The 12,582-nt window shown below is 43.9% G+C and overlaps 9 non-coding genes across 9 annotated transcripts; all 9 read right to left on the bottom strand.

The window, feature by feature from the left end:
- Positions 1-1,597: 1,597 nt before the first annotated feature.
- Positions 1,598-1,669, bottom strand: trnap-ugg (transfer RNA proline (anticodon UGG)). Its single transcript has one exon. It is a non-coding gene; the product is annotated as a tRNA-Pro (tRNA).
- An 875-nt stretch (positions 1,670-2,544) lies between these two features.
- trnap-ugg (transfer RNA proline (anticodon UGG)) lies at positions 2,545-2,616 on the bottom strand. Its single transcript has one exon. It is a non-coding gene; the product is annotated as a tRNA-Pro (tRNA).
- An 880-nt stretch (positions 2,617-3,496) lies between these two features.
- trnap-agg (transfer RNA proline (anticodon AGG)) lies at positions 3,497-3,568 on the bottom strand. Its single transcript has one exon. It is a non-coding gene; the product is annotated as a tRNA-Pro (tRNA).
- Positions 3,569-4,441: 873 nt separating this feature from the next.
- On the bottom strand, positions 4,442-4,513 carry trnap-ugg (transfer RNA proline (anticodon UGG)). Its single transcript has one exon. It is a non-coding gene; the product is annotated as a tRNA-Pro (tRNA).
- A 2,768-nt stretch (positions 4,514-7,281) lies between these two features.
- trnap-ugg (transfer RNA proline (anticodon UGG)) lies at positions 7,282-7,353 on the bottom strand. The gene has a single exon. It is a non-coding gene; the product is annotated as a tRNA-Pro (tRNA).
- An 876-nt stretch (positions 7,354-8,229) lies between these two features.
- trnap-ugg (transfer RNA proline (anticodon UGG)) lies at positions 8,230-8,301 on the bottom strand. Its single transcript has one exon. It is a non-coding gene; the product is annotated as a tRNA-Pro (tRNA).
- Positions 8,302-9,177: 876 nt separating this feature from the next.
- Positions 9,178-9,249, bottom strand: trnap-ugg (transfer RNA proline (anticodon UGG)). Its single transcript has one exon. It is a non-coding gene; the product is annotated as a tRNA-Pro (tRNA).
- An 876-nt stretch (positions 9,250-10,125) lies between these two features.
- Positions 10,126-10,197, bottom strand: trnap-ugg (transfer RNA proline (anticodon UGG)). Its single transcript has one exon. It is a non-coding gene; the product is annotated as a tRNA-Pro (tRNA).
- Positions 10,198-12,019: 1,822 nt separating this feature from the next.
- trnap-ugg (transfer RNA proline (anticodon UGG)) lies at positions 12,020-12,091 on the bottom strand. The gene has a single exon. It is a non-coding gene; the product is annotated as a tRNA-Pro (tRNA).
- Positions 12,092-12,582: the final 491 nt, after the last annotated feature.

The raw sequence follows: 12,582 nt of genomic DNA, 5'->3' as shown, positions 1-12,582 counted from the left end.
AAGCAGCTGGAATTCTCTAAGTGCCTTGAAGACCTTTCACCTCTCCTCTGAGAACCTTCGTTAGATCTAAAACTAAACGTTGGAGAGTCCCAGGTATTTAAACCCTAGATGGGGTTGTCTTTACCAGGGTCGTTGACCAACTATGAAACACATCACATGAGCCAAGGTGTGAAAAAAGGCGTGGGTAATTATCAGCAGAGGTGAAACCATTATGAGACCTTCACATATGTAGTTTAACGTCTTTACACCGAAATTGAATGGCCTCAATTTCGATCAGAGTTTGTGATCTCTAATAGCCCTTTTCCACTAGCACCTACCTAGCTTGGCTTAACTTAGCTCGATCTTTAAAGTTTCCATTAGGTGATAGTACCTGGTTACAGGTATTTTTTAGTACCTGCCCAGTAAGGTTTCCAAGGCAATCTCAAAATGTGACATATACAGATTGCGTGGCAGGGACTGTGCAGTCAATGGCATCACTCAATGAGTCATGAGAGTGACTCCTTCACAAAATCAACAACGTTATTTTAGAAATACAAGTTGATGTCACAGATGACATAGAAAGGTTTGGCACACAACACATTTACAATGCCCCAGAAGGAATGTGTCTTACCAAAGAATTCCATGAAGCTAAGAGCTTGTGATTTTAAGGGGGCTCGTCCGGGATTTGAACCCGGGACCTCTCGCACCCAATGCGAGAATCATACGCCTAGACCAACGAGCCACAGGAAGTATGTGTTTAAGTCTGGAACTCTGAAAGGATAGACTTAAATCGGCCTTCAAATTCAAGCAGGAATGGTGTTAAGCTCTCTTCAGTATTCATTTTTGTACCTTCAGGCCTTTGCTACTGACAAGCTCCAACAGGGATGACTCCAGAGGGACTGCACACAGTGAATGAGAAAAAAGGGTTCCCAGTCATCCACGTCATGGTAGTCTGATGAGCTTTGAAAGAAAGCAGCTGGAATTCTCTAAGTGCCTTGAAGACCTTTCACCTCTCCTCTGAGAACCTTTGTTAGATCTAAAACTAAATGTTGGAGAGTCCCAGGTATTTAAACCCTAGATGGGGTTGTCTTTACCAGGGTCGTTGACCAACTATGAAACACATCACATGAGCCAAGGGGTGGAAAAAAGGCGTGGGTAATTATCAGCAGAGGTGAAACCATTATGAGACCTTCACATATGTAGTTTAACGTCTTTACACCGAAATTGAATGGCCTCAATTTCGATCAGAGTTTGTGATCTCTAATAGCCCTTTTCCACTAGCACCTACCTAGCTTGGCTTAACTTGACTCAGCTCGATCTTTAAAGTTTCCATTAGGTGATAGTACCTGGTTACAGGTATTTTTTTAGTACCTGCCCAGTAAGGTTTCCAAGGCAATCTCAAAATGTGACATATACAGATTGCGTGGCAGGGACTGTGCAGTCAATGGCATCACTCAATGACTCATGAGAGTGACTCCTTCACAAACGTTGTTTTAGAAAGACAAATTGGTGTCCCAGATCACATTGAACGGTTTGGCACACAACACATTTACAATGCCCCAGAAGGAATGTGTCTTTCCAAAGAATTCCATGAAGATAAGAGCTTGTGATTTTAAGGGGGCTCGTCCGGGATTTGAACCCAGGACCTCTCGCACCCAAAGCGAGAATCATACGCCTAGACCAACGAGCCACAGGAAGCCTGTGTTTAAGTCTGGAACTCTGAAAGGATAGACTTAAATCGGTCTTCAAATTCAAGCAGGAATGGTGTTAAGCTCTCTTCAGTATTCATTTTTGTACCTTCAGGCCTTTGCTACTGACAAGCTCCAACAGGGATGACTCCAGAGGGACTGCACACAGTGAATGAGAAAAAAGGGTTCCCAGTCATCCACGTCATGGTAGTCTGATGAGCTTTGAAAGAAAGCAGCTGGAATTCTCTAAGTGCCTTGAAGACCTTTCACCTCTCCTCTGAGAACCTTCGTTAGATCTAAAACTAAACGTTGGAGAGTCCCAGGTATTTAAACCCTAGATGGGGTTGTCTTTACCAGGGTCGTTGACCAACTATGAAACACATCACATGAGCCAAGGTGTGAAAAAAGGCGTGGGTAATTATCAGCAGAGGTGAAACCATTATGAGACCTTCACATATGTAGTTTAACGTCTTTACACCGAAATTGAATGGCCTCAATTTTGATCAGAGTTTGTGATCTCTAATAGCCCTTTTCCACTAGCACCTACCTAGCTTGGCTTAACTTGACTCAGCTCGATCTTTAAAGTTTCCATTAGGTGATAGTACCTGGTTACAGGTATTTTTTTAGTACCTGCCCAGTAAGGTTTCCAAGGCAATCTCAAAATGTGACATATACAGATTGCGTGGCAGGGACTGTGCAGTCAATGGCATCACTCAATGACTCATGAGAGTGACTCCTTCACAAACGTTGTTTTAGAAAGACAAATTCGTGTCCCAGATCACATTGAACGGTTTGGCACACAACACATTTACAATGCCCCAGAAGGAATGTGTCTTTCCAAAGAATTCCATGAAGCTAAGAGCTTGTGATTTTAAGGAGGCTCGTCCGGGATTTGAACCCGGGACCTCTCGCACCCAAAGCGAGAATCATACGCCTAGACCAACGAGCCACAGGAAGCCTGTGTTTAAGTCTGGAACTCTGAAAGGATAGACTTAAATCGGTCTTCAAATTCAAGCAGGAATGGTGTTAAGCTCTCTTCAGTATTCATTTTTGTACCTTCAGGCCTTTGCTACTGACAAGCTCCAACAGGGATGACTCCAGAGGGACTGCACACAGTGAATGAGAAAAAAGGGTTCCCAGTCATCCACGTCATGGTAGTCTGATGAGCTTTGAAAGAAAGCAGCTGGAATTCTCTAAGTGCCTTGAAGACCTTTCACCTCTCCTCTGAGAACCTTCGTTAGATCTAAAACTAAACGTTGGAGAGTCCCAGGTATTTAAACCCTAGATGGGGTTGTCTTTACCAGGGTCGTTGACCAACTATGAAACACATCACATGAGCCAAGGTGTGAAAAAAGGCGTGGGTAATTATCAGCAGAGGTGAAACCATTATGAGACCTTCACATATGTAGTTTAACGTCTTTACACTGAAATTGAATGGCCTCAATTTCGATCAGAGTTTGTGATCTCTAACGCTTTTCCACTTGCACCTACCTAGCTTGGCTTAACTTGACTCAGCTCGATCTTTAAAGTTTCCATTAGGTGATAGTACCTGGTTACAGGTATTTTTTTAGTACCTGCCCAGTAAGGTTTCCAAGGCAATCTCAAAATGTGACATATACAGATTGCGTGGCAGGGACTGTGCAGTCAATGGCATCACTCAATGAGTCATGAGAGTGACTCCTTCACAAAATCATCAACGTTATTTTAGAAATACAAGTTGATGTCACAGATGACATAGAAAGGTTTGGCACACAACACATTTACAATGCCCCAGAAGGAATGTGTCTTACCAAAGAATTCCATGAAGCTAAGAGCTTGTGATTTTAAGGGGGCTCGTCCGGGATTTGAACCCGGGACCTCTCGCACCCTAAGCAAGAATCATACGCCTAGACCAACGAGCCACAGGAAGTATGTGTTTAAGTCTGGAACTCTGAAAGGATAGACTTAAATCGGCCTTCAAATTCAAGCAGGAATGGTGTTAAGCTCTCTTCAGTATTCATTTTTGTACCTTCAGGCCTTTGCTACTGACAAGCTCCAACAGGGATGACTCCAGAGGGACTGCACACAGTGAATGAGAAAAAAGGGTTCCCAGTCATCCACGTCATGGTAGTCTGATGAGCTTTGAAAGAAAGCAGCTGGAATTCTCTAAGTGCCTTGAAGACCTTTCACCTCTCCTCTGAGAACCTTCGTTAGATCTAAAACTAAACGTTGGAGAGTCCCAGGTATTTAAAACCCAGAGCGGGTTGTCTTTACCAGGGTCGTTGACCAACTATGAAACACATCACATGAGCCAAGGGGTGGAAAAAAGGCGTGGGTAATTATCAGCAGAGGTGAAACCATTATGAGACCTTCACATATGTAGTTTAACGTCTTTACACCGAAATTGAATGGCCTCAATTTCGATCAGACTTTGTGATCTCTAACGCTTTTCCACTTGCACCTACCTAGCTTGGCTTAACTTGACTCAGCTCGATCTTTAAAGTTTCCATTAGGTGATAGTACCTGGTTACAGGTATTTTTTTAGTACCTGCCCAGTAAGGTTTCCAAGGCAATCTCAAAATGTGACATATACAGATTGCGTGGCAGGGACTGTGCAGTCAATGGCATCACTCAATGACTCATGAGAGTGACTCCTTCACAAACGTTGTTTTAGAAAGACAAATTGGTGTCCCAGATCACATTGAACGGTTTGGCACACAACACATTTACAATGCCCCAGAAGGAATGTGTCTTTCCAAAGAATTCCATGAAGCTAAGAGCTTGTGATTTTAAGGGGGCTCGTCCGGGATTTGAACCCGGGACCTCTCGCACCCAAAGCGAGAATCATACGCCTAGACCAACGAGCCACAGGAAGTATGTGTTTAAGTCTGGAACTCTGAAAGGATAGACTTAAATCGGTCTTCAAATTCAAGCAGGAATGGTGTTAAGCTCTCTTCAGTATTCATTTTTGTACCTTCAGGCCTTTGCTACTGACAAGCTCCAACAGGGATGACTCCAGAGGGACTGCACACAGTGAATGAGAAAAAAGGGTTCCCAGTCATCCACGTCATGGTAGTCTGATGAGCTTTGAAAGAAAGCAGCTGGAATTCTCTAAGTGCCTTGAAGACCTTTCACCTCTCCTCTGAGAACCTTCGTTAGATCTAAAACTAAATGTTGGAGAGTCCCAGGTATTTAAACCCTAGATGGGGTTGTCTTTACCAGGGTCGTTGACCAACTATGAAACACATCACATGAGCCAAGGTGTGAAAAAAGGCGTGGGTAATTATCAGCAGAGGTGAAACCATTATGAGACCTTCACATATGTAGTTTAACGTCTTTACACCGAAATTGAATGGCCTCAATTTCGATCAGAGTTTGTGATCTCTAATAGCCCTTTTCCACTAGCACCTACCTAGCTTGGCTTAACTTGACTCAGCTCGATCTTTAAAGTTTCCATTAGGTGATAGTACCTGGTTACAGGTATTTTTTAGTACCTGCCCAGTAAGGTTTCCAAGGCAATCTCAAAATGTGACATATACAGATTGCGTGGCAGGGACTGCGCAGTCAATGGCATCACTCAATGACTCATGAGAGTGACTCCTTCACAAACGTTGTTTTAGAAAGACAAATTGGTGTCCCAGATCACATTGAACGGTTTGGCACACAACACATTTACAATGCCCCAGAAGGAATGTGTCTTTCCAAAGAATTCCATGAAGCTAAGAGCTTGTGATTTTAAGGGGGCTCGTCCGGGATTTGAACCCGGGACCTCTCGCACCCAATGCGAGAATCATACGCCTAGACCAACGAGCCACAGGAAGCCTGTGTTTAAGTCTGGAACTCTGAAAGGATAGACTTAAATCGGTCTTCAAATTCAAGCAGGAATGGTGTTAAGCTCTCTTCAGTATTCATTTTTGTACCTTCAGGCCTTTGCTACTGACAAGCTCCAACAGGGATGACTCCAGAGGGACTGCACACAGTGAATGAGAAAAAAGGGTTCCCAGTCATCCACGTCATGGTAGTCTGATGAGCTTTGAAAGAAAGCAGCTGGAATTCTCTAAGTGCCTTGAAGACCTTTCACCTCTCCTCTGAGAACCTTCGTTAGATCTAAAACTAAACGTTGGAGAGTCCCAGGTATTTAAAACCCAGAGCGGGTTGTCTTTACCAGGGTCGTTGACCAACTATGAAACACATCACATGAGCCAAGGGGTGGAAAAAAGGCGTGGGTAATTATCAGCAGAGGTGAAACCATTATGAGACCTTCACATATGTAGTTTAACGTCTTTACACCGAAATTGAATGGCCTCAATTTCGATCAGAGTTTGTGATCTCTAATAGCCCTTTTCCACTAGCACCTACCTAGCTTGGCTTAACTTGACTCAGCTCGATCTTTAAAGTTTCCATTAGGTGATAGTACCTGGTTACAGGTATTTTTTAGTACCTGCCCAGTAAGGTTTCCAAGGCAATCTCAAAATGTGACATATACAGATTGCGTGGCAGGGACTGTGCAGTCAATGGCATCACTCAATGACTCATGAGAGTGACTCCTTCACAAACGTTGTTTTAGAAAGACAAATTGGTGTCCCAGATCACATTGAACGGTTTGGCACACAACACATTTACAATGCCCCAGAAGGAATGTGTCTTACCAAAGAATTCCATGAAGCTAAGAGCTTGTGATTTTAAGGGGGCTCGTCCAGGATTTGAACCCGGGACCTCTCGCACCCAAAGCGAGAATCATACGCCTAGACCAACGAGCCACAGGAAGCCTGTGTTTAAGTCTGGAACTCTGAAAGGATAGACTTAAATCGGCCTTCAAATTCAAGCAGGAATGGTGTTAAGCTCTCTTCAGTATTCATTTTTGTACCTTCAGGCCTTTGCTACTGACAAGCTCCAACAGGGATGACTCCAGAGGGACTGCACACAGTGAATGAGAAAAAAGGGTTCCCAGTCATCCACGTCATGGTAGTCTGATGAGCTTTGAAAGAAAGCAGCTGGAATTCTCTAAGTGCCTTGAAGACCTTTCACCTCTCCTCTGAGAACCTTCGTTAGATCTAAAACTAAACATTGGAGAGTCCCAGGTATTTAAACCCTAGATGGGGTTGTCTTTACCAGGGTCGTTGACCAACTATGAAACACATCACATGAGCCAAGGTGTGAAAAAAGGCGTGGGTAATTATCAGCAGAGGTGAAACCATTATGAGACCTTCACATATGTAGTTTAACGTCTTTACACCGAAATTGAATGGCCTCAATTTCGATCAGAGTTTGTGATCTCTAATAGCCCTTTTCCACTAGCACCTACCTAGCTTGGCTTAACTTGACTCAGCTCGATCTTTAAAGTTTCCATTAGGTGATAGTACCTGGTTACAGGTATTTTTTTAGTACCTGCCCAGTAAGGTTTCCAAGGCAATCTCAAAATGTGACATATACAGATTGCGTGGCAGGGACTGTGCAGTCAATGGCATCACTCAATGACTCATGAGAGTGACTCCTTCACAAACGTTGTTTTAGAAAGACAAATTGGTGTCCCAGATCACATTGAACGGTTTGGCACACAACACATTTACAATGCCCCAGAAGGAATGTGTCTTTCCAAAGAATTCCATGAAGCTAAGAGCTTGTGATTTTAAGGGGGCTCGTCCGGGATTTGAACCCGGGACCTCTCGCACCCAAAGCAAGAATCATACGCCTAGACCAACGAGCCACAGGAAGCCTGTGTTTAAGTCTGGAACTCTGAAAGGATAGACTTAAATCGGTCTTCAAATTCAAGCAGGAATGGTGTTAAGCTCTCTTCAGTATTCATTTTTGTACCTTCAGGCCTTTGCTACTGACAAGCTCCAACAGGGATGACTCCAGAGGGACTGCACACAGTGAATGAGAAAAAAGGGTTCCCAGTCATCCACGTCATGGTAGTCTGATGAGCTTTGAAAGAAAGCAGCTGGAATTCTCTAAGTGCCTTGAAGACCTTTCACCTCTCCTCTGAGAACCTTCGTTAGATCTAAAACTAAACGTTGGAGAGTCCCAGGTATTTAAAACCCAGAGCGGGTTGTCTTTACCAGGGTCGTTGACCAACTATGAAACACATCACATGAGCCAAGGGGTGGAAAAAAGGCGTGGGTAATTATCAGCAGAGGTGAAACCATTATGAGACCTTCACATATGTAGTTTAACGTCTTTACACCGAAATTGAATGGCCTCAATTTCGATCAGAGTTTGTGATCTCTAATAGCCCTTTTCCACTAGCACCTACCTAGCTTGGCTTAACTTGACTCAGCTCGATCTTTAAAGTTTCCATTAGGTGATAGTACCTGGTTACAGGTATTTTTTTAGTACCTGCCCAGTAAGGTTTCCAAGGCAATCTCAAAATGTGACATATACAGATTGCGTGGCAGGGACTGTGCAGTCAATGGCATCACTCAATGACTCATGAGAGTGACTCCTTCACAAACGTTGTTTTAGAAAGACAAATTGGTGTCCCAGATCACATTGAACGGTTTGGCACACAACACATTTACAATGCCCCAGAAGGAATGTGTCTTTCCAAAGAATTCCATGAAGCTAAGAGCTTGTGATTTTAAGGGGGCTCGTCCGGGATTTGAACCCGGGACCTCTCGCACCCAAAGCGAGAATCATACGCCTAGACCAACGAGCCACAGGAAGCCTGTGTTTAAGTCTGGAACTCTGAAAGGATAGACTTAAATCGGCCTTCAAATTCAAGCAGGAATGGTGTTAAGCTCTCTTCAGTATTCATTTTTGTACCTTCAGGCCTTTGCTACTGACAAGCTCCAACAGGGATGACTCCAGAGGGACTGCACACAGTGAATGAGAAAAAAGGGTTCCCAGTCATCCACGTCATGGTAGTCTGATGAGCTTTGAAAGAAAGCAGCTGGAATTCTCTAAGTGCCTTGAAGACCTTTCACCTCTCCTCTGAGAACCTTCGTTAGATCTAAAACTAAACGTTGGAGAGTCCCAGGTATTTAAAACCCAGAGCGGGTTGTCTTTACCAGGGTCGTTGACCAACTATGAAACACATCACATGAGCCAAGGGGTGGAAAAAAGGCGTGGGTAATTATCAGCAGAGGTGAAACCATTATGAGACCTTCACATATGTAGTTTAACGTCTTTACACCGAAATTGAATGGCCTCAATTTCGATCAGAGTTTGTGATCTCTAATAGCCCTTTTCCACTAGCACCTACCTAGCTTGGCTTAACTTGACTCAGCTCGATCTTTAAAGTTTCCATTAGGTGATAGTACCTGGTTACAGGTATTTTTTTAGTACCTGCCCAGTAAGGTTTCCAAGGCAATCTCAAAATGTGACATATACAGATTGCATGGCAGGGACTGTGCAGTCAATGGCATCACTCAATGACTCATGAGAGTGACTCCTTCACAAACATTGTTTTAGAAAGACAAATTGGTGTCCCAGATCACATTGAACGGTTTGGCACACAACACATTTACAATGCCCCAGAAGGAATGTGTCTTTCCAAAGAATTCCATGAAGGTAAGAGCTTGTGATTTTAAGGGGGCTCGTCCGGGATTTGAACCCGGGACCTCTCGCACCCAAAGCGAGAATCATACGCCTAGACCAACGAGCCACAGGAAGCCTGTGTTTAAGTCTGGAACTCTGAAAGGATAGACTTAAATCGGTCTTCAAATTCAAGCAGGAATGGTGTTAAGCTCTCTTCAGTATTCATTTTTGTACCTTCAGGCCTTTGCTACTGACAAGCTCCAACAGGGATGACTCCAGAGGGACTGCACACAGTGAATGAGAAAAAAGGGTTCCCAGTCATCCACGTCATGGTAGTCTGATGAGCTTTGAAAGAAAGCAGCTGGAATTCTCTAAGTGCCTTGAAGACCTTTCACCTCTCCTCTGAGAACCTTCGTTAGATCTAAAACTAAACGTTGGAGAGTCCCAGGTATTTAAAACCCAGAGCGGGTTGTCTTTACCAGGGTCGTTGACCAACTATGAAACACATCACATGAGCCAAGGGGTGGAAAAAAGGCGTGGGTAATTATCAGCAGAGGTGAAACCATTATGAGACCTTCACATATGTAGTTTAACGTCTTTACACCGAAATTGAATGGCCTCAATTTCGATCAGAGTTTGTGATCTCTAATAGCCCTTTTCCACTAGCACCTACCTAGCTTGGCTTAACTTGACTCAGCTCGATCTTTAAAGTTTCCATTAGGTGATAGTACCTGGTTACAGGTATTTTTTTAGTACCTGCCCAGTAAGGTTTCCAAGGCAATCTCAAAATGTGACATATACAGATTGCGTGGCAGGGACTGTGCAGTCAATGGCATCACTCAATGACTCATGAGAGTGACTCCTTCACAAACGTTGTTTTAGAAAGACAAATTGGTGTCCCAGATCACATTGAACGGTTTGGCACACAACACATTTACAATGCCCCAGAAGGAATGTGTCTTTCCAAAGAATTCCATGAAGCTAAGAGCTTGTGATTTTAAGGGGGCTCGTCCGGGATTTGAACCCGGGACCTCTCGCACCCAAAGCGAGAATCATACGCCTAGACCAACGAGCCACAGGAAGCCTGTGTTTAAGTCTGGAACTCTGAAAGGATAGACTTAAATCGGCCTTCAAATTCAAGCAGGAATGGTGTTAAGCTCTCTTCAGTATTCATTTTTGTACCTTCAGGCCTTTGCTACTGACAAGCTCCAACAGGGATGACTCCAGAGGGACTGCACACAGTGAATGAGAAAAAAGGGTTCCCAGTCATCCACGTCATGGTAGTCTGATGAGCTTTGAAAGAAAGCAGCTGGAATTCTCTAAGTGCCTTGAAGACCTTTCACCTCTCCTCTGAGAACCTTCGTTAGATCTAAAACTAAACGTTGGAGAGTCCCAGGTATTTAAAACCCAGAGCGGGTTGTCTTTACCAGGGTCGTTGACCAACTATGAAACACATCACATGAGCCAAGGGGTGGAAAAAAGGCGTGGGTAATTATCAGCAGAGGTGAAACCATTATGAGACCTTCACATATGTAGTTTAACGTCTTTACACCGAAATTGAATGGCCTCAATTTCGATCAGAGTTTGTGATCTCTAATAGCCCTTTTCCACTAGCACCTACCTAGCTTGGCTTAACTTGACTCAGCTCGATCTTTAAAGTTTCCATTAGGTGATAGTACCTGGTTACAGGTATTTTTTAGTACCTGCCCAGTAAGGTTTCCAAGGCAATCTCAAAATGTGACATATACAGATTGCGTGGCAGGGACTGTGCAGTCAATGGCATCACTCAATGACTCATGAGAGTGACTCCTTCACAAACGTTGTTTTAGAAAGACAAATTGGTGTCCCAGATCACATTGAACGGTTTGGCACACAACACATTTACAATGCCCCAGAAGGAATGTGTCTTACCAAAGAATTCCATGAAGCTAAGAGCTTGTGATTTTAAGGGGGCTCGTCCAGGATTTGAACCCGGGACCTCTCGCACCCAAAGCGAGAATCATACGCCTAGACCAACGAGCCACAGGAAGCCGGTGTTTAAGTCTGGAACTCTGAAAGGATAGACTTAAATCGGCCTTCAAATTCAAGCAGGAATGGTGTTAAGCTCTCTTCAGTATTCATTTTTGTACCTTCAGGCCTTTGCTACTGACAAGCTCCAACAGGGATGACTCCAGAGGGACTGCACACAGTGAATGAGAAAAAAGGGTTCCCAGTCATCCACGTCATGGTAGTCTGATGAGCTTTGAAAGAAAGCAGCTGGAATTCTCTAAGTGCCTTGAAGACCTTTCACCTCTCCTCTGAGAACCTTCGTTAGATCTAAAACTAAACATTGGAGAGTCCCAGGTATTTAAACCCTAGATGGGGTTGTCTTTACCAGGGTCGTTGACCAACTATGAAACACATCACATGAGCCAAGGTGTGAAAAAAGGCGTGGGTAATTATCAGCAGAGGTGAAACCATTATGAGACCTTCACATATGTAGTTTAACGTCTTTACACCGAAATTGAATGGCCTCAATTTCGATCAGAGTTTGTGATCTCTAATAGCCCTTTTCCACTAGCACCTACCTAGCTTGGCTTAACTTGACTCAGCTCGATCTTTAAAGTTTCCATTAGGTGATAGTACCTGGTTACAGGTATTTTTTTAGTACCTGCCCAGTAAGGTTTCCAAGGCAATCTCAAAATGTGACATATACAGATTGCGTGGCAGGGACTGTGCAGTCAATGGCATCACTCAATGACTCATGAGAGTGACTCCTTCACAAACGTTGTTTTAGAAAGACAAATTGGTGTCCCAGATCACATTGAACGGTTTGGCACACAACACATTTACAATGCCCCAGAAGGAATGTGTCTTTCCAAAGAATTCCATGAAGCTAAGAGCTTGTGATTTTAAGGGGGCTCGTCCGGGATTTGAACCCGGGACCTCTCGCACCCAAAGCGAGAATCATACGCCTAGACCAACGAGCCACAGGAAGCCTGTGTTTAAGTCTGGAACTCTGAAAGGATAGACTTAAATCGGTCTTCAAATTCAAGCAGGAATGGTGTTAAGCTCTCTTCAGTATTCATTTTTGTACCTTCAGGCCTTTGCTACTGACAAGCTCCAACAGGGATGACTCCAGAGGGACTGCACACAGTGAATGAGAAAAAAGGGTTCCCAGTCATCCACGTCATGGTAGTCTGATGAGCTTTGAAAGAAAGCAGCTGGAATTCTCTAAGTGCCTTGAAGACCTTTCACCTCTCCTCTGAGAACCTTCGTTAGATCTAAAACTAAACGTTGGAGAGTCCCAGGTATTTAAAACCCAGAGCGGGTTGTCTTTACCAGGGTCGTTGACCAACTATGAAACACATCACATGAGCCAAGGTGTGAAAACAGGCGTGGGTAATTATCAGCAGAGGTGAAACCATTATGAGACCTTCACATATGTAGTTTAACGTCTTTACACCGAAATTGAATGGCC

Source organism: Mchenga conophoros, linkage group LG18 (genome assembly GCF_057382185.1).
Source record: "Mchenga conophoros isolate Kocher_MC1m ecotype Shallow Benthic linkage group LG18, M_conophoros_male_GT1.1, whole genome shotgun sequence".
Lineage (NCBI taxonomy): Eukaryota > Metazoa > Chordata > Actinopteri > Cichliformes > Cichlidae > Mchenga > Mchenga conophoros.
Note: the sequence above shows the minus strand (reverse complement) of the source record. Positions and strands in the feature narration are given on the sequence as shown.